This window comes from Protopterus annectens, chromosome 6.part0, assembly GCF_019279795.1.
Source record: "Protopterus annectens isolate FY-2018-M chromosome 6.part0, PAN1.0, whole genome shotgun sequence".
In the NCBI taxonomy this organism is placed as follows: Eukaryota; Metazoa; Chordata; order Ceratodontiformes; family Protopteridae; genus Protopterus; species Protopterus annectens.
The window spans coordinates 1,042,704,080-1,042,730,023 of record NC_056737.1 but is presented as its reverse complement, the minus strand read 5'-3'; the positions used below and the strand labels follow the sequence as shown (position 1 = coordinate 1,042,730,023).

The 25,944-nt window shown below is 39.0% G+C and overlaps 1 protein-coding gene across 1 annotated transcript in view; it reads right to left on the bottom strand.

Moving 5' to 3' along the window:
- Positions 1 to 25,944, bottom strand: part of RIN3 (Ras and Rab interactor 3) — a 1,126,789-nt gene that overhangs the window by 751,780 nt on the left and 349,065 nt on the right. The gene's annotated exons all lie outside the window — the stretch shown is intronic.

The following is a 25,944-nucleotide window of genomic DNA, read 5'->3' as shown; positions in this document are numbered from 1 at the left end:
ATGATTTTTACTGACTAAAGTATTAGTCAATAACGTGAGCTTAACATCACATTGCAACATAGTAATCAATAAATACATTAACTGATCAATGAAACATCTTTCATTTAGTATAATATAATAAGATTTCAGACATTATTAATACAACTGACTTCAAACTTTTCGCCAGTGGCATGCGTATGCATCACATAATTCTGCTGTAAAGAAATAAGATATAAGCCACAGTAGACCAGCAATATCTTTTGTAGTGTGAATGAAGCTAATAAGTCACTTGTCCTGTAAGAAGAGAGTCCATAACTCTGAGCAGAAACAAAAGTGACTTAATGGTTATGTTGCACAGCTGAGTTTTCTTTGTCTACATATTCTATCATAAATTCTCATTTCATATTTTGCAAATTAACTCCCATACATTGTATGATGTATATAAGGATGAAAAGGAACTTCAATTCTTTTAACTATGTTTAGAAATGAGAACATGTGGGGAAAGACTATTCTGTTTCTATGTGATGTACCTGAAGGCTTGTAGGCATGTTAGTGTGGGAACTTGCGAAGCCCCCCTCATAATCTTCACTACCCTTACTTATGTTCACTAATCCAATGACTAAACCTGGACCCAATTCTAAGATTAACTCCAGACGTAACCACAATGCTAGCTATAGCCCTATCCCTAACTCCTACACTATGGTAACAGATGATTTTCAACATATTTTATTACTAGAATGATGGCATTCTGGTATCTGTATTATTCAGCTTTTTCCCGTACTTCTTAATATTTTGAGTTTGAGGTAAGAGACATCAGAAATCTATTAGCAGACACAACATTAATACAGACAAAGCTAGTAAACTCTGACTAATATAATAATGACTTTGCAGAACAAACAGCATCATATAACAAGCAATGGTATATAGAATAAAAACATATAGATTCAGAAATATTCAAACACAAAGATATAGAATATGCAAAGTCCAAAAATTATAGAAGGCTCTCCAAAATAATGAGTTTGTACTGTGAAATACAGAAAAAAAGTGGATAGATGATATGCACATAACAGCCAAAAAACCTAAGACCAAGGTCACACAAAAAGATAAAATAGCCTGTTACACCAAGTCCATGGTATGCAGCCCAATGTTGCTAAGGATTATAATTCCACTACATCTCTTTCAAAATATAGTTTAAACATCTGATAAAACCTGTTGAATGTTACAGGTGTGCAACTAAAACCATCCAAAACTCCAAAGAACAATTCACTTACAAATCCAATGAACAGTGGTAAGAAAAACAAAGCACCTCAAGACACAGGTAAATTTAAAAGAAAGTAGAAGCAGAACACAATGAATGGAGGCAGAAAACATTTCTAGGATGCATTTCTGTGTCATCAGGAAAGCAAGGCCTGAAAGTATCATATTAAGTTGAAGGACCACTCACAGAGCAAACAGTCAACTCAAAAGAGTACTGGAACAAAGGAAACACTGAGGGAACACTCACAGAATAAAGAGTCATCTCAAAAGAGTACTGGAACAAAGGAAACACTGAGGGAACACTCACAGAATAAAGAGTCATCTCAAAAGAGTACTGGAACAAAGGAAACACTGAGGGAACACTCACAGAATAAAGAGTCATCTCAAAAGAGTACTGGAACAAAGGAAACACTGAGGGAACACTCACAGAATAAAGAGTCATCTCAAAAGAGTACTGGAACAAAGGAAACACTGAGGGAACACTCACAGAATAAAGAGTCATCTCAAAAGAGTACTGGAACAAAGGAAACACTGAGGGAACACTCACAGAATAAAGAGTCATCTCAAAAGAGTACTGGAACAAAGGAAACACTGAGGGAACACTCACAGAATAAAGAGTCATCTCAAAAGAGTACTGGAACAAAGGAAACACTGAGGGAACACTCACAGAATAAAGAGTCATCTCAAAAGAGTACTGGAACAAAGGAAACACTGAGGGAACACTCACAGAATAAAGAGTCATCTCAAAAGAGTACTGGAACAAAGGAAACACTGAGGGAACACTCACAGAATAAAGAGTCATCTCAAAAGAGTACTGGAACAAAGGAAACACTGAGGGAACACTCACAGAATAAAGAGTCATCTCAAAAGAGTACTGGAACAAAGGAAACACTGAGGGAACACTCACAGAATAAAGAGTCATCTCAAAAGAGTACTGGAACAAAGGAAACACTGAGGGAACACTCACAGAATAAAGAGTCATCTCAAAAGAGTACTGGAACAAAGGAAACACTGAGGGAACACTCACACAGAATAAAGAGTCATCTCAAAAGAGTACTGGAACAAAGGAAACACTGAGGGAACACTCACAGAATAAAGAGTCATCTCAAAAGAGTACTGGAACAAAGGAAACACTGAGGGAACACTCACAGAATAAAGAGTCATCTCAAAAGAGTACTGGAACAAAGGAAACACTGAGGGAACACTCACAGAATAAAGAGTCATCTCAAAAGAGTACTGGAACAAAGGAAACACTGAGGGAACACTCACAGAATAAAGAGTCATCTCAAAAGAGTACTGGAACAAAGGAAACACTGAGGGAACACTCACAGAATAAAGAGTCATCTCAAAAGAGTACTGGAACAAAGGAAACACTGAGGGAACACTCACAGAATAAAGAGTCATCTCAAAAGAGTACTGGAACAAAGGAAACACTGAGGGAACACTCACAGAATAAAGAGTCATCTCAAAAGAGTACTGGAACAAAGGAAACACTGAGGGAACACTCACAGAATAAAGAGTCATCTCAAAAGAGTACTGGAACAAAGGAAACACTGAGGGAACACTCACAGAATAAAGAGTCATCTCAAAAGAGTACTGGAACAAAGGAAACACTGAGGGAACACTCACAGAATAAAGAGTCATCTCAAAAGAGTACTGGAACAAAGGAAACACTGAGGGAACACTCACAGAATAAAGAGTCATCTCAAAAGAGTACTGGAACAAAGGAAACACTGAGGGAACACTCACAGAATAAAGAGTCATCTCAAAAGAGTACTGGAACAAAGGAAACACTGAGGGAACACTCACAGAATAAAGAGTCATCTCAAAAGAGTACTGGAACAAAGGAAACACTGAGGGAACACTCACAGAATAAAGAGTCATCTCAAAAGAGTACTGGAACAAAGGAAACACTGAGGGAACACTCACAGAATAAAGAGTCATCTCAAAAGAGTACTGGAACAAAGGAAACACTGAGGGAACACTCACAGAATAAAGAGTCATCTCAAAAGAGTACTGGAACAAAGGAAACACTGAGGGAACACTCACAGAATAAAGAGTCATCTCAAAAGAGTACTGGAACAAAGGAAACACTGAGGGAACACTCACAGAATAAAGAGTCATCTCAAAAGAGTACTGGAACAAAGGAAACACTGAGGGAACACTCACAGAATAAAGAGTCATCTCAAAAGAGTACTGGAACAAAGGAAACACTGAGGGAACACTCACAGAATAAAGAGTCATCTCAAAAGAGTACTGGAACAAAGGAAACACTGAGGGAACACTCACAGAATAAAGAGTCATCTCAAAAGAGTACTGGAACAAAGGAAACACTGAGGGAACACTCACAGAATAAAGAGTCATCTCAAAAGAGTACTGGAACAAAGGAAACACTGAGGGAACACTCACAGAATAAAGAGTCATCTCAAAAGAGTACTGGAACAAAGGAAACACTGAGGGAACACTCACAGAATAAAGAGTCATCTCAAAAGAGTACTGGAACAAAGGAAACACTGAGGGAACACTCACAGAATAAAGAGTCATCTCAAAAGAGTACTGGAACAAAGGAAACACTGAGGGAACACTCACAGAATAAAGAGTCATCTCAAAAGAGTACTGGAACAAAGGAAACACTGAGGGAACACTCACAGAATAAAGAGTCATCTCAAAAGAGTACTGGAACAAAGGAAACACTGAGGGAACACTCACAGAATAAAGAGTCATCTCAAAAGAGTACTGGAACAAAGGAAACACTGAGGGAACACTCACAGAATAAAGAGTCATCTCAAAAGAGTACTGGAACAAAGGAAACACTGAGGGAACACTCACAGAATAAAGAGTCATCTCAAAAGAGTACTGGAACAAAGGAAACACTGAGGGAACACTCACAGAATAAAGAGTCATCTCAAAAGAGTACTGGAACAAAGGAAACACTGAGGGAACACTCACAGAATAAAGAGTCATCTCAAAAGAGTACTGGAACAAAGGAAACACTGAGGGAACACTCACAGAATAAAGAGTCATCTCAAAAGAGTACTGGAACAAAGGAAACACTGAGGGAACACTCACAGAATAAAGAGTCATCTCAAAAGAGTACTGGAACAAAGGAAACACTGAGGGAACACTCACAGAATAAAGAGTCATCTCAAAAGAGTACTGGAACAAAGGAAACACTGAGGGAACACTCACAGAATAAAGAGTCATCTCAAAAGAGTACTGGAACAAAGGAAACACTGAGGGAACACTCACAGAATAAAGAGTCATCTCAAAAGAGTACTGGAACAAAGGAAACACTGAGGGAACACTCACAGAATAAAGAGTCATCTCAAAAGAGTACTGGAACAAAGGAAACACTGAGGGAACACTCACAGAATAAAGAGTCATCTCAAAAGAGTACTGGAACAAAGGAAACACTGAGGGAACACTCACAGAATAAAGAGTCATCTCAAAAGAGTACTGGAACAAAGGAAACACTGAGGGAACACTCACAGAATAAAGAGTCATCTCAAAAGAGTACTGGAACAAAGGAAACACTGAGGGAACACTCACAGAATAAAGAGTCATCTCAAAAGAGTACTGGAACAAAGGAAACACTGAGGGAACACTCACAGAATAAAGAGTCATCTCAAAAGAGTACTGGAACAAAGGAAACACTGAGGGAACACTCACAGAATAAAGAGTCATCTCAAAAGAGTACTGGAACAAAGGAAACACTGAGGGAACACTCACAGAATAAAGAGTCATCTCAAAAGAGTACTGGAACAAAGGAAACACTGAGGGAACACTCACAGAATAAAGAGTCATCTCAAAAGAGTACTGGAACAAAGGAAACACTGAGGGAACACTCACAGAATAAAGAGTCATCTCAAAAGAGTACTGGAACAAAGGAAACACTGAGGGAACACTCACAGAATAAAGAGTCATCTCAAAAGAGTACTGGAACAAAGGAAACACTGAGGGAACACTCACAGAATAAAGAGTCATCTCAAAAGAGTACTGGAACAAAGGAAACACTGAGGGAACACTCACAGAATAAAGAGTCATCTCAAAAGAGTACTGGAACAAAGGAAACACTGAGGGAACACTCACAGAATAAAGAGTCATCTCAAAAGAGTACTGGAACAAAGGAAACACTGAGGGAACACTCACAGAATAAAGAGTCATCTCAAAAGAGTACTGGAACAAAGGAAACACTGAGGGAACACTCACAGAATAAAGAGTCATCTCAAAAGAGTACTGGAACAAAGGAAACACTGAGGGAACACTCACAGAATAAAGAGTCATCTCAAAAGAGTACTGGAACAAAGGAAACACTGAGGGAACACTCACAGAATAAAGAGTCATCTCAAAAGAGTACTGGAACAAAGGAAACACTGAGGAAACACTCACAGAATAAAGAGTCATCTCAAAAGAGTACTGGAACAAAGGAAACACTGAGGGAACACTCACAGAATAAAGAGTCATCTCAAAAGAGTACTGGAACAAAGGAAACACTGAGGGAACACTCACAGAATAAAGAGTCATCTCAAAAGAGTACTGGAACAAAGGAAACACTGAGGGAACACTCACAGAATAAAGAGTCATCTCAAAAGAGTACTGGAACAAAGGAAACACTGAGGGAACACTCACAGAATAAAGAGTCATCTCAAAAGAGTACTGGAACAAAGGAAACACTGAGGGAACACTCACAGAATAAAGAGTCATCTCAAAAGAGTACTGGAACAAAGGAAACACTGAGGGAACACTCACAGAATAAAGAGTCATCTCAAAAGAGTACTGGAACAAAGGAAACACTGAGGGAACACTCACAGAATAAAGAGTCATCTCAAAAGAGTACTGGAACAAAGGAAACACTGAGGAAACACTCACAGAATAAAGAGTCATCTCAAAAGAGTACTGGAACAAAGGAAACACTGAGGGAACACTCACAGAATAAAGAGTCATCTCAAAAGAGTACTGGAACAAAGGAAACACTGAGGGAACACTCACAGAATAAAGAGTCATCTCAAAAGAGTACTGGAACAAAGGAAACACTGAGGGAACACTCACAGAATAAAGAGTCATCTCAAAAGAGTACTGGAACAAAGGAAACACTGAGGGAACACTCACAGAATAAAGAGTCATCTCAAAAGAGTACTGGAACAAAGGAAACACTGAGGGAACACTCACAGAATAAAGAGTCATCTCAAAAGAGTACTGGAACAAAGGAAACACTGAGGGAACACTCACAGAATAAAGAGTCATCTCAAAAGAGTACTGGAACAAAGGAAACACTGAGGGAACACTCACAGAATAAAGAGTCATCTCAAAAGAGTACTGGAACAAAGGAAACACTGAGGGAACACTCACAGAATAAAGAGTCATCTCAAAAGAGTACTGGAACAAAGGAAACACTGAGGGAACACTCACAGAATAAAGAGTCATCTCAAAAGAGTACTGGAACAAAGGAAACACTGAGGGAACACTCACAGAATAAAGAGTCATCTCAAAAGAGTACTGGAACAAAGGAAACACTGAGGGAACACTCACAGAATAAAGAGTCATCTCAAAAGAGTACTGGAACAAAGGAAACACTGAGGGAACACTCACAGAATAAAGAGTCATCTCAAAAGAGTACTGGAACAAAGGAAACACTGAGGGAACACTCACAGAATAAAGAGTCATCTCAAAAGAGTACTGGAACAAAGGAAACACTGAGGGAACACTCACAGAATAAAGAGTCATCTCAAAAGAGTACTGGAACAAAGGAAACACTGAGGGAACACTCACAGAATAAAGAGTCATCTCAAAAGAGTACTGGAACAAAGGAAACACTGAGGGAACACTCACAGAATAAAGAGTCATCTCAAAAGAGTACTGGAACAAAGGAAACACTGAGGGAACACTCACAGAATAAAGAGTCATCTCAAAAGAGTACTGGAACAAAGGAAACACTGAGGGAACACTCACAGAATAAAGAGTCATCTCAAAAGAGTACTGGAACAAAGGAAACACTGAGGGAACACTCACAGAATAAAGAGTCATCTCAAAAGAGTACTGGAACAAAGGAAACACTGAGGGAACACTCACAGAATAAAGAGTCATCTCAAAAGAGTACTGGAACAAAGGAAACACTGAGGGAACACTCACAGAATAAAGAGTCATCTCAAAAGAGTACTGGAACAAAGGAAACACTGAGGGAACACTCACAGAATAAAGAGTCATCTCAAAAGAGTACTGGAACAAAGGAAACACTGAGGGAACACTCACAGAATAAAGAGTCATCTCAAAAGAGTACTGGAACAAAGGAAACACTGAGGGAACACTCACAGAATAAAGAGTCATCTCAAAAGAGTACTGGAACAAAGGAAACACTGAGGGAACACTCACAGAATAAAGAGTCATCTCAAAAGAGTACTGGAACAAAGGAAACACTGAGGGAACACTCACAGAATAAAGAGTCATCTCAAAAGAGTACTGGAACAAAGGAAACACTGAGGGAACACTCACAGAATAAAGAGTCATCTCAAAAGAGTACTGGAACAAAGGAAACACTGAGGGAACACTCACAGAATAAAGAGTCATCTCAAAAGAGTACTGGAACAAAGGAAACACTGAGGGAACACTCACAGAATAAAGAGTCATCTCAAAAGAGTACTGGAACAAAGGAAACACTGAGGGAACACTCACAGAATAAAGAGTCATCTCAAAAGAGTACTGGAACAAAGGAAACACTGAGGGAACACTCACAGAATAAAGAGTCATCTCAAAAGAGTACTGGAACAAAGGAAACACTGAGGGAACACTCACAGAATAAAGAGTCATCTCAAAAGAGTACTGGAACAAAGGAAACACTGAGGGAACACTCACAGAATAAAGAGTCATCTCAAAAGAGTACTGGAACAAAGGAAACACTGAGGGAACACTCACAGAATAAAGAGTCATCTCAAAAGAGTACTGGAACAAAGGAAACACTGAGGGAACACTCACAGAATAAAGAGTCATCTCAAAAGAGTACTGGAACAAAGGAAACACTGAGGGAACACTCACAGAATAAAGAGTCATCTCAAAAGAGTACTGGAACAAAGGAAACACTGAGGGAACACTCACAGAATAAAGAGTCATCTCAAAAGAGTACTGGAACAAAGGAAACACTGAGGGAACACTCACAGAATAAAGAGTCATCTCAAAAGAGTACTGGAACAAAGGAAACACTGAGGCACACTCACAGAATAAAGAGTCATCTCAAAAGAGTACTGGAACAAAGGAAACACTGAGGGAACACTCACAGAATAAAGAGTCATCTCAAAAGAGTACTGGAACAAAGGAAACACTGAGGGAACACTCACAGAATAAAGAGTCATCTCAAAAGAGTACTGGAACAAAGGAAACACTGAGGGAACACTCACAGAATAAAGAGTCATCTCAAAAGAGTACTGGAACAAAGGAAACACTGAGGGAACACTCACAGAATAAAGAGTCATCTCAAAAGAGTACTGGAACAAAGGAAACACTGAGGGAACACTCACAGAATAAAGAGTCATCTCAAAAGAGTACTGGAACAAAGGAAACACTGAGGGAACACTCACAGAATAAAGAGTCATCTCAAAAGAGTACTGGAACAAAGGAAACACTGAGGGAACACTCACAGAATAAAGAGTCATCTCAAAAGAGTACTGGAACAAAGGAAACACTGAGGGAACACTCACAGAATAAAGAGTCATCTCAAAAGAGTACTGGAACAAAGGAAACACTGAGGGAACACTCACAGAATAAAGAGTCATCTCAAAAGAGTACTGGAACAAAGGAAACACTGAGGGAACACTCACAGAATAAAGAGTCATCTCAAAAGAGTACTGGAACAAAGGAAACACTGAGGGAACACTCACAGAATAAAGAGTCATCTCAAAAGAGTACTGGAACAAAGGAAACACTGAGGGAACACTCACAGAATAAAGAGTCATCTCAAAAGAGTACTGGAACAAAGGAAACACTGAGGGAACACTCACAGAATAAAGAGTCATCTCAAAAGAGTACTGGAACAAAGGAAACACTGAGGGAACACTCACAGAATAAAGAGTCATCTCAAAAGAGTACTGGAACAAAGGAAACACTGAGGGAACACTCACAGAATAAAGAGTCATCTCAAAAGAGTACTGGAACAAAGGAAACACTGAGGGAACACTCACAGAATAAAGAGTCATCTCAAAAGAGTACTGGAACAAAGGAAACACTGAGGGAACACTCACAGAATAAAGAGTCATCTCAAAAGAGTACTGGAACAAAGGAAACACTGAGGGAACACTCACAGAATAAAGAGTCATCTCAAAAGAGTACTGGAACAAAGGAAACACTGAGGGAACACTCACAGAATAAAGAGTCATCTCAAAAGAGTACTGGAACAAAGGAAACACTGAGGGAACACTCACAGAATAAAGAGTCATCTCAAAAGAGTACTGGAACAAAGGAAACACTGAGGGAACACTCACAGAATAAAGAGTCATCTCAAAAGAGTACTGGAACAAAGGAAACACTGAGGGAACACTCACAGAATAAAGAGTCATCTCAAAAGAGTACTGGAACAAAGGAAACACTGAGGGAACACTCACAGAATAAAGAGTCATCTCAAAAGAGTACTGGAACAAAGGAAACACTGAGGGAACACTCACAGAATAAAGAGTCATCTCAAAAGAGTACTGGAACAAAGGAAACACTGAGGGAACACTCACAGAATAAAGAGTCATCTCAAAAGAGTACTGGAACAAAGGAAACACTGAGGGAACACTCACAGAATAAAGAGTCATCTCAAAAGAGTACTGGAACAAAGGAAACACTGAGGGAACACTCACAGAATAAAGAGTCATCTCAAAAGAGTACTGGAACAAAGGAAACACTGAGGGAACACTCACAGAATAAAGAGTCATCTCAAAAGAGTACTGGAACAAAGGAAACACTGAGGGAACACTCACAGAATAAAGAGTCATCTCAAAAGAGTACTGGAACAAAGGAAACACTGAGGGAACACTCACAGAATAAAGAGTCATCTCAAAAGAGTACTGGAACAAAGGAAACACTGAGGGAACACTCACAGAATAAAGAGTCATCTCAAAAGAGTACTGGAACAAAGGAAACACTGAGGGAACACTCACAGAATAAAGAGTCATCTCAAAAGAGTACTGGAACAAAGGAAACACTGAGGGAACACTCACAGAATAAAGAGTCATCTCAAAAGAGTACTGGAACAAAGGAAACACTGAGGGAACACTCACAGAATAAAGAGTCATCTCAAAAGAGTACTGGAACAAAGGAAACACTGAGGGAACACTCACAGAATAAAGAGTCATCTCAAAAGAGTACTGGAACAAAGGAAACAATGTTCCAAAATCCTGACCTAGAGAATGCTGAAGACTGCTGCTATCCCAAACCTACATCAAATGCTGGCTCCATAATTTGAGTATAAAGGTCAGACAACTGGGAAGAAAACATACGATAACTGTAAGTAAAGGCTGAAGCAAGTCTAAAACTTCAAGAACTCAGAGTAAACAGTGAGCAAACTGACTATATTTGACCAAGGCAGTCAAATGCTATGCCTTTAAAGCAAGAAGTAAGAATTCTAGGTTGAATTTGATCTGCTGACATCAACATTTGAATATACCAAAGCGCTTGTAGCCCTAAATTTATTTTTCAGCATAAACTTATTGCAAAGCCCATGAATAGAATTTGAACATTTCTCTTGCTTTATGAAGACATAAATCATCAAGGCATTTCCAGACAGAAGGTGTGTTTGCTACCAATGACGTTTAGAATCATAGTCATAATTATCACTTAACCTCTTATTTTTCCCCATTTTTGCATGGGCTCAGAGTGTCATATCAACTGTCACCATCTGTCAAGTCAATGCCACTCTTCTATAGCCTTTAACAGTCATGCTAGACTGTCGCTGGTCTTCTCTCACACACTTAATCCATCTTGTTGCTGGATGCCCTCATTTCAGCTCACCTTCTTCCTGTCTCACCCAAATGTTCTTCACTAAAATATCTTCTGCTTTCATGCACATGTGTCTGAACAACAGTAGTTTGTTCTCTTTGACCTTTTCTGAAATTGGTTCTACTTTGGCTTCTGCTCTGATGTCCTCATTTTTTTCTCCATCCCACAGTTTACAACATACCACCCATCTCAGGCATCTCATCTCCATCATCTCGAGTTTCCTCAACTGCTCTGCCTTTAATGCCCAGGAGCAGTAAATAATCCAGAAAGAGTCTACTGGATACCAGTCTGTAGACTACAAGTGATTGGAAAGTAATTCTTAAGAGATGGAAGTATGTCAGCCACTGGATTACCAGAAGATATTAACAAGATATGAAAAAGGATAGCAACTTGGTGCATAAGAATACAAAGATCTTGACTTTATACTAAACTATATTGCATTATATGAAATGCAATTTAATATGGATAACACAGGTCTATATTATATCAGTGAATGCTTAAGGTGACTGTCTGAAGATATTCCCTTGGAAATGAATTGGGCCACATTGCAAAACTTTCTGTATATGGTGGAAACACGATAAAATAAGAGATAGTGGTGTCCTTATACGTACCCAGGTCTCTTATAAAAGTATATGTCTGAAGAATAATACCCCTTGTGAAGATTGGCGGAAGATGGGGAAAGGCTGCCAGCCTAGTCAAATAGAATTTGATACATAATTCTATCAATTGCATAAATAAATGTAAAATAAAATACAGGCTTGTGTTTTTAAATGAAAGAAAACACTGTAAAATGTGAACTTCAAGATTGTTGCAACAATGCCATCTGCTGTAAAGAAAACTAAGCCAAGCATTTCAAATGTGTCTTTTGAAGTTGAAAAGATCTTATGAATCTCTTTGATGTTTTACAAGTCGGCTCCAGTGAGTCTGGATGAAGGTTTCATGCCCATTGTTTTAAGGTTAAAGTTAAGGGCCAGAATTTACATGCAGAAGGTGCTTTATTGCTCTGGTTTCTGCTAGAGTGTATATGTGAAATGCCTTTTATTGTTGTAGTCTCCTGAGCAGGTGTAAGCTTGTGAAATAATGCAGTTTGTGGCCTGGGAACTCCAGACTAAGTGTCAAAATTATGTAATTTGGGAGGAACTTAGAGAGCTGTTGGTTAAGTGTTTAAATCTATTGTTGAGTGAGAGACAGGGAAGCATTTTGATCTTGAACATCTAACCCAGCACTACTTATGCTTTATGTATGTAAGTAAGATTATAGGACAGTGTTTTCTCTTAAGATTAGCTAAAGATTAGAATGTTAGATTGTGTTTTTCTTTGACATCAGACCTGTCCTACTGTATTATTTTAAGTTTCTGTGTGATCTCTAAACTCTTAGATATCTCTGTGGTGTAGTAGTATTGTCTTGTGTTTTAATTATTTATTATTAAATATTTTAAAAACCTTTACCCGTGGCTGGTTTGTGTACTGCGGTGGTGGTGCTGCGGTAGCGTTGTCGCCTCACAGTTAGAAGTTGCCCATTTGATTCTCAGTTAGACCGTCTTCTGTGTGGCGACATGTGTGAATGGGCGTTCCTTCATTGAAGGTTGTGCATTAGGCCTGGCAAGCCAGCACGTAAAACTCTACTGCCAATCATTAGCGGACCGGAGTTCCTCTGTGGCGACCCCTAACCGGGAAAAAGCCAAAAGACACAAACAAACAAACCCATGGCTGGTTTGTGTAGAGAAGTAGGCTCTGGAGTACATTGCATATTTATAGAGGTTATCGTAATAGGCCACTCTATTAACATGATGTAACCTTACCATGATAGGGAGGCTCTTGTGCTGAGCATTTGCAGTGGATTGCAGCAGGAGTCTGAGAGAGATCTTGTGACTGATCTCCTCAGTGAGGCTCGGGCTGACACCTTGGTGAAAGGGGTAGCAATGTCTCAGCAGCTATCTCCTACCCAGGATTGAGAAATCTGAGCAGTGTTCCAGGAGTTCGGGGGCATGTTCACCGGGAAACCAGGGAGCACCCACCTGGTGCAGCACCGGGTAGATACATCACCCTAAAGGCCTACCAGACAGGCACCTTATAGGGTGCCTGAGAAAGTCAAACAGACTCTGAGGGAAGAAGTGCAGGAGATGTTGGAACTAGGGGTGATTCAGGAATCCAACAGTCCCTGGGCCTCCCCAGTGGTACTGGTGCCAAAGAAGGACAGCAGCACCAGGTTTGTGTGGATTACAGGAAATTAAATAGTCACACAGAGGCAGATGCTTACCCCATGCCTAGGACAGATGAGGGCCTAGAGCAGCTGGGTGGAGCTAAGTATCTTACAACCATTGATCTTACCAAGGGTTACTGGCAGGTGCCTTTGACTCCCAGTACTAGAGAGAAGTCAGCATTTGTGACTCCTTTTGGCTTGTATGAGTTCACAAAGATGCCTTTTGGGATGAAGAATGCCCCAGTGACTTTCCAGAGGCTGGTAGATCATATCTTAGCAGGAGCAGGAGGGTTTGCTCTTGCTTACATGGATGATATTGCTCTCTACAGCCATTCCTGGCAAGAGTACCTTCAGCATGTCAGGGAGGTGCTGGGAATACTACACAGGGCAGGGTTGACCATTAAGCTGAGCAAATGCCAGGTGGGTATGGCAGATGTCTCCTACCTAGGACATAGAGTTGGGAGTGGTAAGATAAGGCCAGAACCTGTAAAGTGGAAGCCATTCAGGCATGGCCTGCACCTGTTACCAAAAAGCAGGTGAGAGCATTCTTTGGGACAGCAGGGTACTACAGAAAGTTTGTTCCTAATTATAGGACAATAGCTGCTCCCCTCACAGATATGACAAGGAAGAACAGGCCAGATAAGGTAGTGTGGATCCCAGCATATGAGCAGGCATTTCAGAAGTTTAAGGAAGCTTTGGGAGGGCCCCTGTGTTAGCCAGCCCAGACTATAGCAAAGAATTTGTTGTGCAGGTGGATGCTTCCGACTATGGGCTGGGGGCTGTACTTAGCCAGATTTCTTCAGAGGGAGAAGAGCAACCAGTGGTTTGTCTTAGTCATAGGCTCCAACCCAGGGAGGAATGATATGCAGCAGTAGAAAAGGAATGTCTAGCCATAGTGTGGGCACTACAAAAACTTCAGCCTTATCTGTATGGAAGAAAATTCACTGTGATGACAGATTACAACCCTCTAACATGGTTAAACAGAGCCAGTCAGCAAAATGCCAAGTTGCTAAGATGGAGCCTGAGGTTGCACTCATATGATATGTCAGTGCAGCACCACAGTTGGAGTAGCAATGCCAATGCAGATGGGCTCTCAAGACAAGGGAATGGGGGAGGTACACCCAGATAGACCAAGCAATGATTCTCAAGGGGCACTTGAAAAACAATCCCAAGCAATGTTTCTCAAGGGGCACTTGAAAAACACTCCCAAGCAATGTTTCTCAAGGGGCACTTGAAAAACTTGTTTGAGTTCCCCGGGGGGGGGGGTGAAGATTGGAGGAAGATGGGTGAAGGCTGCCAGCCTAGTCAAATAGAATTTGATACATAATTCTATCAATTGTATAAATAAATGTAAAATACAAGGTTGTGATTTTAAATGAAAGAAAACACTGTAAAATGTGAACTTCAAGATTGTTGCAACATTGCCATCTGCTGTAAGGAAAACCAAGCCAAGCATTTCAAATGTGTCTTTTGAAGTTGAAAAGAACTTACGAATCTCTTTGATGTTCTACAAGTCGGCTCTAGTGAGTCTGGATGAAGGTTTCATGCCCATTGTTTTAAGGTTAATGTTAAGGGCCAGAATTTACATGCAGAAGGTGCTTTATTGCTCTGGTTTCTGCTAGAGTGTATATGTGAAATGCCTTTTTTGTTGTGGTCTCCTGAGCAGGTGTTAGCTTGCTAAATAATGCAGTTCGTGGCCTGGGAACTCCAGACTAAGTGTCAAAATGATGTAATTTGGGAGGGCCTTAGAGAGCTGTTGGTTAGTGTTTAAAAACTATTGTTGAGTGAGAGACAGGGAAGCATTTTGATCTTGGACATCTAACCCAGCACTGCTTATGCTTTATGCATGTAAGTAGGATTATAGCACTGTGTTTTCTCTTAAGATGAGCTAAAGATTAAAAAGTTAGATTAAGTGTTTTTCTTTGACATCAGACCTGTCCTACTGTATTATTTTAAGTTTCTGTGTGATCTGTGAACTATTAGATATCTCTGTGGTGTAGTAATATTGTCTTATGTTTTAATTATTTATTATTAAATATTTTAAAAACCTTTACCTGTGGCTGGTTTGTGTAGAGAAGTAGGCTCTGGATTACATTGCATATTTATAGAGGTTATCATAGTAGGCCACTCTAATAAGCCTTAGACTAAATAATCACATTACCAATTGGATAATAATAGTGCACAGTAATAATTGGACACCCTTTCAAGGGCCTTTGCGTAGCTGATAATTATATTAAGCTGGTGGTGGCAGTAATTACTACCGTATAGTCTGGGTAAAGGGGCACAGCTGGAGAATCTGTGTCAGCCTTTCCCAGAAGTGTCTGTGAAGTTGTATAAATACATATCTCAAAGTGTGGGTGTGTGTCAGCTACCTGGGCAGGGACATGAAGCACTGGTTGGACAGAGAAGATACTTGAGGTTAGCTTGCCAGCTAGGCTGAGATTTGGACCCTATAGCTGTGCCAGTGGGGAGTTTTATTGGGGACCTGGAGAGAAAGGGAGCAACCAGCCCCAGACTGACTGTGATCTCTGTGTGCACTTAAGGGAAATTGTACTTTAATGTGTGTATTAGTTATCCTTTCCTCTTCTAAGAGTCGCTCACTCTGGTGTCAGTGGTGAGGATTGAGGCTCCTTGATTGCTGGGCCAGGGCACAGGCATCACACCCCTTATAACATATAAGGTTGGAACAGCTTCTTGCCAAATGCTACCATGCTGTGCTTATTGCATTTAGCTCAGGACTGTTTTCAGTACACCAGGTAGGTCTATATTCCTGCCCTTCCTGGAGCTGTTCAGAATAGTTGGATGAGTGGATAACAGTGTTCAGCTTGCAGTCATCAGCAACATTGGTAAACCACACTTCTGGGATATTGGAGTGGATGTTTGTAAAAATAAATGCCAAACTGGAGAGGGCCCAGCATTGATCCATGCAATACCCTAGAAGTTACAATTTTACATTCAAAAACAGTACTGGCAACTTCCATAACCTGGGATCTGTTACATACCCAATATGCAATCTGGCAGACAACTTAAGGGTTTATAGTATGTTTGTCTAATTTTTTAATAATACCAGTGTGGAAGAAAGTGCCAGAAGCCTTGACCAGGTCAAGATAAGCAGCATACACTGAGTGACCACTGTCCAAAGCCTCTGAAACTACTTCAAAGAAGCTTACAAGGTTCAGGAGACAGGACTCACCTTTCAAAAAGCTAAAATGACTAGTATCATGATTAGTTAAGGTCCCTATGTCAGCAGGAATGAGTTCTGGTATGACATTGCCCATAAGGTAGGTGAGATTGATGGGTTTGTAAGGGGACCAACCATGTGTAGGGGAGTCATGGTGGATGTTCTTAAGACATCAGGCACAAACATGGTTGATATGTTGAGGTTGAATAGTTTTAGAAGAGGCTCAGATAGTTGTCTCTAGCCTTTGGAAATATTAATTCTAGCATTTGACAAGGATTCTAAGACTTTTTCCAAGATGATTTCAGGGGAAATTAAATTTTCAGGGATACTGGAGGCAACAATATGGGTAGGAGGGGTAATGTTAGTGCTACATTTGTCTGCTAATTTACTGGCTATGTATCAATGGGATTGGAATGTGTGATATTATTCTGGCTTCCTACTATAATTCCAGGACTCATAAATTCTGGCCCCAAAATTATGATAAAATAGTCTGAAAGTATGGGAGAACAGTGAATGTGAACATTACCAGTCCCTTTTAAAGTTCGTTTTTGGCAGGAGGCAAGCCCCCCACACCCCCAAATGTATATACACCAAACCACGAGATTACCATACACTAGAGAGAATGGAATAGTCTGAGAAATAGCAATCTTGAACTTAATATATTTGTCCACAATTTTTGTCACTCAGTCTTGTTGTTGTGGGGCTCAGACAAATGAGTCTCCGAATATCAAATGGTTACCTATTGTTACTGTGAGTTCATTGAGAGTATCACCAGTGTAGTGTGCATGTTTGCAGGGCATCTGACATCTCTAATGACATGTGTAGTAGTAGTAGTAGCAGGGACTGACTGGACATTGCAGTGACTCATGGCAACAACAAGACCAGTCCAGCACCATATGTAGACAGATATTTATATTTAGTGATATAACATCAACCTGCATTATAAGAACTTTTTATTTAAACATTGTTAAGTTCCATATAGATATTCATCTATCTAGACTCCAACAGGATTAATGCTGTAATGATATAGAGATATTGCAGGCATGGTGTATCCATATATCTGTATCATCTATGTCTGTATCTGTCTATATATCAATATATGATCAATATATACATACATATATATATATATATATATATATATATATATATATATATATATATATATATATATATATATATGTAGCTAGATACAGATATATATAGATATATATCTATATAGACAGATAGATATAGATGATATAGATATATGGATACACCATGCCTGCAATATCTACTTTGACATGATCAAAATGGCAGTAGACCAACTTCTAAAATGCCGAGACCAGAAAAGGGAAAACTCACAATGCTGACATTTTAAATGCCTGACATACACAAAACCGAAAGAATAACATTCCGACTTACTTCCCAGTAAATGCAATTGCAAAACTAACAACTAATACCATAGCAACAGTACATTATTATTTTAAAAAATAAACTACTTACTTAACCTCAGTACAACATCTGACACAGATATCCTTCAGAAGGGTCTCACAAAAGTTAAATGCCAAAAAAAACAAGGTTACCCCTAGCTACCAAATAGGTGGCAATCCACTGAGCACAGAAGAAGTTATCAGGGACCTGGGGACCCAGGTTGATAGTAGTCTGTCATATCATGAAGGGATTCTCATCCATCACTCATCAGACCAATGATTGAGTACAATGCCCTATCTGACCCGACACTTGCAGCAGCTGGAGAGGCCACAAAGTTCCTCACCAAAAGGATAAAGGGTCTCAAAATCTGTCCTATGCTGCCCGACTGAAAGAACTCCAGCTCTATTCAGTGATTTGATGAATATGCTTCACCTCAAAAATCTAGATCCATCAGGAGACTTAAACCTTGACACGGCTATATAGATTCATCACCCAAAGACTCCCTATGCTAGGAACAAAAACAATGTACATACATGTGAGGCAGAGCAGCTGGCCTTGTTCAAGAAGAATTCTTGACAATGGATGGGAGATCAGAGATATACCCAGGGGATTACCTCAGTGTCACTGCTCGACAGAGGCACAGAAAATAATGGGTATAGTTCCCCTTGTAAATGCCCTCGGGCAGATAGCCTAGTATGAACCTATGAACCTATGAACCTATGAACCTCACCTATAACAGCCCACAAACCAATGCCTGCATAGACAAAGAAAATTCCACTGAATATTCATGATGGTATTTACAGCACTGACATGAATATTCATTGCAAATTCCTAAATTCCATAAATGCAATAATTTACTTTTTATTTTTATGTTTTTGTAGGGGGGGGCTGTACCCACCAAACCCACTGCAAATTAAATATACCAAGATCATACTACAGTGCAGAAATGGGCAGATTTCTTGTTCCACTCAGCTGAGAAAGTCGGCATTTGAAATGTTCAGTCTTCTGAATGCAGGTGTAGTGAAGTTTCACTCATATGAAACTTTGCTTTTTTGGTCTTGGTGTTTTAATAGTCAGTCTACTGATATTTCAGTCATGTCAAGTAGACCCAGAAAGATACAGTTAAGATTATCTAAGCACAAAATATTGACAAAATTGAAGTTATGCCAAAGGAGACTATATGCCTTTTCCCCAATGTTGTGCAAGCTCAGAGAAGGTATATACAATTAGTAGGAGGTGTGTGGTATAACCCCCCCCCAAATGGGGGTGCAGGGGGATTGCCCCCTGCAAAGACATTAGTTTGGGATGTGGTTAGGTTTTGTCAATATTTTGTGTTTAGATATTTTTAACTGTCAATATTTTGAACTGTAGATATTTTTTGTCAATATTTAGGTTGTTGATATTTAAGTGTTTAGATATCTAATAATACACCAATTTACACACACACACACACACACACACACACACACACACACACACACACACATATATATATATATATATATATATATATATATATATATATATATATATATATATATATATATATATATATGTTTATGGCTTATGTAGGGCTGGTCGATTTAAACAAAAGTTGACCTATCTTTTGCCAACATGCTTTTGTGGACAGAACAGATGATTGACAGTTGTGCAAGAAAGGACAATCCCCAGGGTCCAGGAATATTCCTTTCTCTGGGTATTGAGCGATTTCAGACTTAGAATAAGTAAGTATCAAAACTATGGGAGAATTAGCCTCAGGGCATGCACAGAAGCAAGTCAGTGTTTGTTTCTTGTTGTGTGTCAACGTTAGCAACATCGACAGAACAGTCATTCGACATTCGTTATTATACCCATATATTTATCTTCATTGACATCTACAAAATTGGAGGCACTGTTCAACACTTAGGGGGCTGCACTTTATGGGAATGCATGGCTAATGAACTCTTATGTTGGCTGACACTGACATGACTGGAGAGTAAATAACTGGCTATTAGCGGACCGGAGTTCCGCTGTGGCAACCCCTAACCAGGAAAAGCCGAAAGACACAACAACAACTTATCTAGAGACCAAGGTGGTCGACACCTAAGAGATTAAATTCATGCCATTAGATATAGGTATATATGGAAAAGAATGGCTAACTGGTCAGTTCCTAGGATTTATGGGAATTCTCTATCAATTATATATGGTAGAAACTAAGCCATTTATATTGCTTAGGCAGAATATGTGAAGACTGCATATGTAGACATTCCTGCCTAAGATAATTATATTTTTTTAGGGGGGGGGTATATCGTAAAGCTTGTGCTTTGTGCTAATATTATAGGTGTTTTCAGACCTCTCAACTTTGCCCGTTTTGGAGGAACATACCTATTTTAGGCCTACTTTACCCCTGTACATGATGTACCTAGTTTGGGAGGTACGGCCTTGTTTTCAGGCTTGATTTCCTCAGTTTTCTGAATCTCCCTCATCACATGTGATTTTTGAAGCTGTCTAATACAGAGAAAAAATATGTTTTATGTCTAACATACTAGATGGACCAATAATTTAAAAAAAGAGGACACACGTCTTATACCTCACATTTGAAGTAGCTAAAATAAATTGCCTTGCGTGGTAGAATGTGGCAGTACAGTTCATTAAAGTCTACAGATTTTACACTGTCTTTGATAATGTGCTTATATTTTTCCACCATTTTTGTCACTCTGTTTTTTAAGGATGTGTTTCTGCTGAAATCTATTTAATCGATTAATTATAGCAAGGTTTCCAAATCTGTCTTTTTTAGGGGGTGTGGTCTGACTTCTTAACTTCTACAGTAACTATGCTAAGTCAGTTAATTGTGCTTTGGCCCCATAGCTGTGTTTATTTTGTATAGGTCCCCAAAACCAAAAAGCTAAATCTGGACTCCATTCATGCATTACAAATCACTAGTGTGAAACTACTTGAATAGCTGCCCTCTGCATGAACAAACATAATGCACGTATTTGGTCAGTCGATTACCTGTATCTAGCACATTATTGCTTCATTTTGTACGTATGAATAATTAAACAACTGATTTTTGTTGATACATTGTAATGCATTGAGAAAAGAAGCAAAGATTGACATACGTGACATGACTTTTGACTGTTTTGTCCTCTATTAAAATAAGGGAAGGATAGATTTACTTTGTTATAGCTTTTCTTAATCATATTTTGTATAAAGACTAGATGCATTTTGTGGCTAAATAATGCATTGCATGCTAGTCTGAATCTTTTTTTTTTGGCTAACAGAGATGTCAATATTTCTGTTACTCTACTGTAGTAATAATTTAGCAGTATGATCAATATAGTATACATTGTAATTCTGCATGCTTTTATTTAATATATATATATATATATATATATGTATATATATATATATATATATATATATATATATGTATATGATTTCTTTTTATTGATACAATGGATCTGAGGATGGTGAAACTGCTTACATGGGGATTATATTAATTATAATATCATTTGTTTCTCTGATAAGCAAAACACAAGGGTTGAACTAATGTCAATGAAAGTGTCTTAAAAGCAGGCTTTCTATTATAACTGTGGAAAACTCCAGAAATGCAGTTTGAAACCAAACTAGTTTGTCCAGAGACACCTTTGGGGTAGGGGTGGGGGTGGGAGTGAGTAGTTGAGATGTGGATGGACCGAAGAGTTTTGAGGGGAAGTGAGTGAAGTAGCTGCTGGGGTGTTGCAGGTGGGAAAGGGTTAAGGGTAAGGGGAGAAGCGTGTAGAGAGGAAGTGAGGTAGTGGTAGGAAGGAGTTAGATTAGTTTTGTGCAGTAGCTGTGGGGTGGGGGATATCAGATTTAAGCATGAACTTGCTGCCTGACCTCCTGCCCCCCCCCTTTATCATTGTCATTTTCATGCATTTTCACATATGAGAGGGGATGGCAAAGCAGAGAAGAGGGGAGGTGATGCCCCTCTTCTGTTCCCTCTCTGGTGTTTTATGTTTTGGATCGTACAAGGTGGTTGCATGGTTATTGAAGTGAGTGGTGTCACACTGCTTCAGGTCTGAACTTGTGAGTAACTGAGTGGTTGAGTTAACATTTTACATCATGGTGGGACGGAGCTGAGTGGGTGATGCTGCTTAGTGTATTTTATTTTGTTTGAAGTTTATGTATTATTTTTAATTAGATGAATTTATGTTTGTAATTAATAAATTGTGAATAATAAAAGGTTGTCTTATGCCAAAGTGGTGTGGTGTAGTTTCTTGGGGGATCTGGACAAGTAAATTATATTACAAAAACTAAACTATTTTTCTGTAAGGTTTTTTTTTCTAGATAAAGATCTGAGGTAGAGTTCACAGTGTAACCACTTACACAGTACAGAAATAAATTGCATGGCTTCGTAAAAGCAGACTGAAGTAAGACAAGTAATGTTTCTTTAGATTCTTGCACATATAATATGTAACTGAGATGCCATTTTCAATATTTAATGTTAGCTTTATAAAAGCAGGAGGGATTGTTAAATTATATAAAACTCTGCATACCATCTAGGGTACAAAATCACAACAAAAATGCGCTCCTATGGAATTTATAGTTTATAAAAACCTAACCACAATGTATTTATTTATTTTTAAAGGGGTTTCTCTGTGTACATAGCACTTGGAGCTAGCTGGGCACTGGTTGAAAGCTCTCCATTGGTTATTTTTTACATGCATACTAACTGAGATAGCTGACAGTAGCCTACCATGACCCTGGGTTGCTCCATCCAGAAAGATTTGCCTAAGGCTAGCCTTGCCAGCTATCTAGATTTTTCTCAACTATCCAGAAATAAGAACAATTGTCCAGTAGTCCAGAAAATACTGTACAAACTCTGGTATTCTGTTTGTGTTAAATTGTTAAATATCACACTCTGAACTGCTTTTCCAAAGAAAAACATAGCTAACATGATGCAGTCAGGGAAAATATGCCATCCTGCCTTCTCTGACATGACAAATTACATCACAAAATGGGCATGGATGTGGGTGAAGAGGGTGGGGAAATGGGAAAAGGTAGATGGAATTAGGGGTGGTGCTGGAGTGTGGCCACTGTCCAGTTTCAGATATAGCAAAACCTGGCAACCCTTCCTGAGACTAGTCCTTTCTTCTCCACAAACTGAGTATGTTGTGTCTTTCGGCTTTTCCCGATTAGGGGTCGCCACAGCGGAACCCCAGTCTGCTAATGATTGGCAGTAGATTTTTACGTGCCGAGTTGCCGGCCCTGACGCACAACCTTCAACGAAGGTACGCCCATTCACGCATGTCTCCACACAGAAGACACTCTAGCTGAGAATTGAACAGGACAACGTCTTACTGTGAGGCGACAATGCTACCGCAGCACCACCACTGAGTATAAAGGTGAGAATTTACCTGTAACTTCAATAAGTGTCTGTACTTTTTTAAAATCACTGTTGCTAACAATTCTTCTCATCCATCCATCAATAAAGAATTTAAATCTAGTGTGCCTTATTTTTTAAGACCCAAGAAGGGTCAAAGAGGTAGAAACTAGTCGTGTTCTTAACTAGCCTTTGGCTTTTTCATTTGTCCTGAACTAAACCATAGGCAGGCCTGGCATAACAAGCCAAAGTGCATCATTTCAATTTTCTGCCTCAACAACGAACATACCGCTGAGCACATTATCTCTATATCTCCTTCACAATTCTCTTATCTTCTCACAGAATTGCTAAAGTATATATTGTACATTACACTCTTCTTGTTAACTACAGTGTATGTATGGAGGTTTTCTATGCAACTAATCTGAACTACACTGTTATTGCTTACATTCATGCCTTGTTCGTTTGTGAAATGTATTTTATTCAGTCTTAGCCTGAAACTGGTCAACCGTGATGAGTACCCTACCCAGTAACTACTACCGGACACATACAGCAGTTGGTACTTTCTCCTAACTAGTCCAATATGAAGCATAACTGTCTGCACAACAGAGGCCTTATTGTGGAAAGTGCCATTAAGAGTCCACAGTTGGCATGTGGAGGCCCTGTATGTTATCTGCTGTTACTACCAAAAATAACTCTTCCTCTCTTACTTGAGCAGACCTTACTATAAACATACTTTGATTGAGTGACTGTTGATCAGAAGTTAGGTGTGTCATTGATAGGGGTTTTTTGCTTACTTGCAGCAGCCTCTACCACTCTTTATTACCTGCCTCTAAAGTACTTTAAAGCCACACAGCCTCATCTGAGGTTCCGTCAGGAGTTGTTTGAATACTTTGGCTGGGAGCCTTCACAGTATTCTTTGCTTCACGTGTTACCTTTTGGTGGATACCTCAACCTGCAGAGCCCTAGTATTGAGCCATGGTGGTAAGGTGACCTGTGTCTCAGTCTCTATGTCACCCAGTTTCACTGTGACATTTCTGTCTTTGCATTCTGTAATGATGCCTGACACAACACCATTACTTCTGTCACAGTGGTACTGTCACCCAGTTTCACTGTGATACTTCTGTCTTTGCATTCTTTAATGATGCCTGACACAACACCATTACTTCTGTCACAGTGGTACTGTCACCCCGTTTTATTGTGATACTTCTGGCTTTGCATTCTGTAATGATGCCTGACACAGCACCATTACTTCTGTCACGGTGGTAAAAGTAATTGTCAATGACAAGATTCTGCTTGCATCTGTCTGAAAAGATGGTACAACAAAATTTTCAATTCCAGCTGTTGCAGGGGATACCTAAACTCTTTCTCTCAACAGTCTTGCTTATTCATCAGAATTTTACAAATGGAACAAGTCCCAAGTGCACAGGAGGTATTCTTATTCATATAAATATGACGCAGATGTTTGCTAGTTTAATGCAGATGGTTAAGGTTATAAGATGAAGGTTTGATTCCTTCAGCTTCTATTTGCCGACTTTTAATCTGACTGTGCTCCTGAGCTGCCCCTGAAAATATGCATCAACAGGGTTACATAATCTGGATAAGCGAACATATAAATAAAATAAAAATATATATATTATTTTAAAACTCAGCTAATTTTAAATACAAAATCCACTTGTAGCTTGACTCTTACTCTGCTGGAAATATTTCTTCTGGAGTTTCCATGCTAAAGGAGTACTGTATTCCAATCTCTGAGTTTTCTGTTCACTGAAACTATAAATAGAATTAAAAATGATTTATTCTGAACATGTAGCAAGGCTAGATAACTTCTTAAAAATGACATGATACAAATTAGGGAATGTTGTATTTGGATATCAGTCATACAGCATACTTGTCAATGAAGGCTTCTTGTAAATCTGTTTTGCAGTATTTCTGACAATGACAGTTATTTTCACATAATGGTAGTTGCAGTAAAATGCAACAAGGCCAAAAATTTGTGTACAAAGTAAAATTTTGCTGTGGTTTTCTGTTAATCTTATACTTCTGATAATGTTGCTCATGTTTTTGAATGTTTAAATTATGCATTATATTTTACATATATTTAGAATAAATCATGCAAATCCTTTTGAACAACTATGTGTAAGACAGAATTAGATCACATACTGCATTCAGAATCTTTTTATGTGTTCATTAAATCACTAGCTCTGTAGCAACTGCTCTAAATTACAGAGACGGTAATAAAACTAACAATGCAATATAATTATCTTCTTAGCTGGAAAGAAGACTACAAGTATACCACGAGGAAAAGCATACCCTTAATAGGAAGTGAAACTTTTACTCCAGGAATCCGGCTTGTTTTACCAGCCAAGTGAACCATCAAACTTATATGCCTAGATTTAATGCAGTTTCACTTTTCACAGCTTGTTTTCTACAAAGGTTTTTCATTTCAGTGTCTGAGAAACACATTAGGTCTTATACTTGAGAAAACCTACAACACTGAAGGTGTGCATTTAATTATAAATGCAAAATTTTAATTATAAATTTATAAGTGCAAATATTGTGTATTTTCTGTTTTTTCAAATGTCATAATTTTAACTGACCCCAA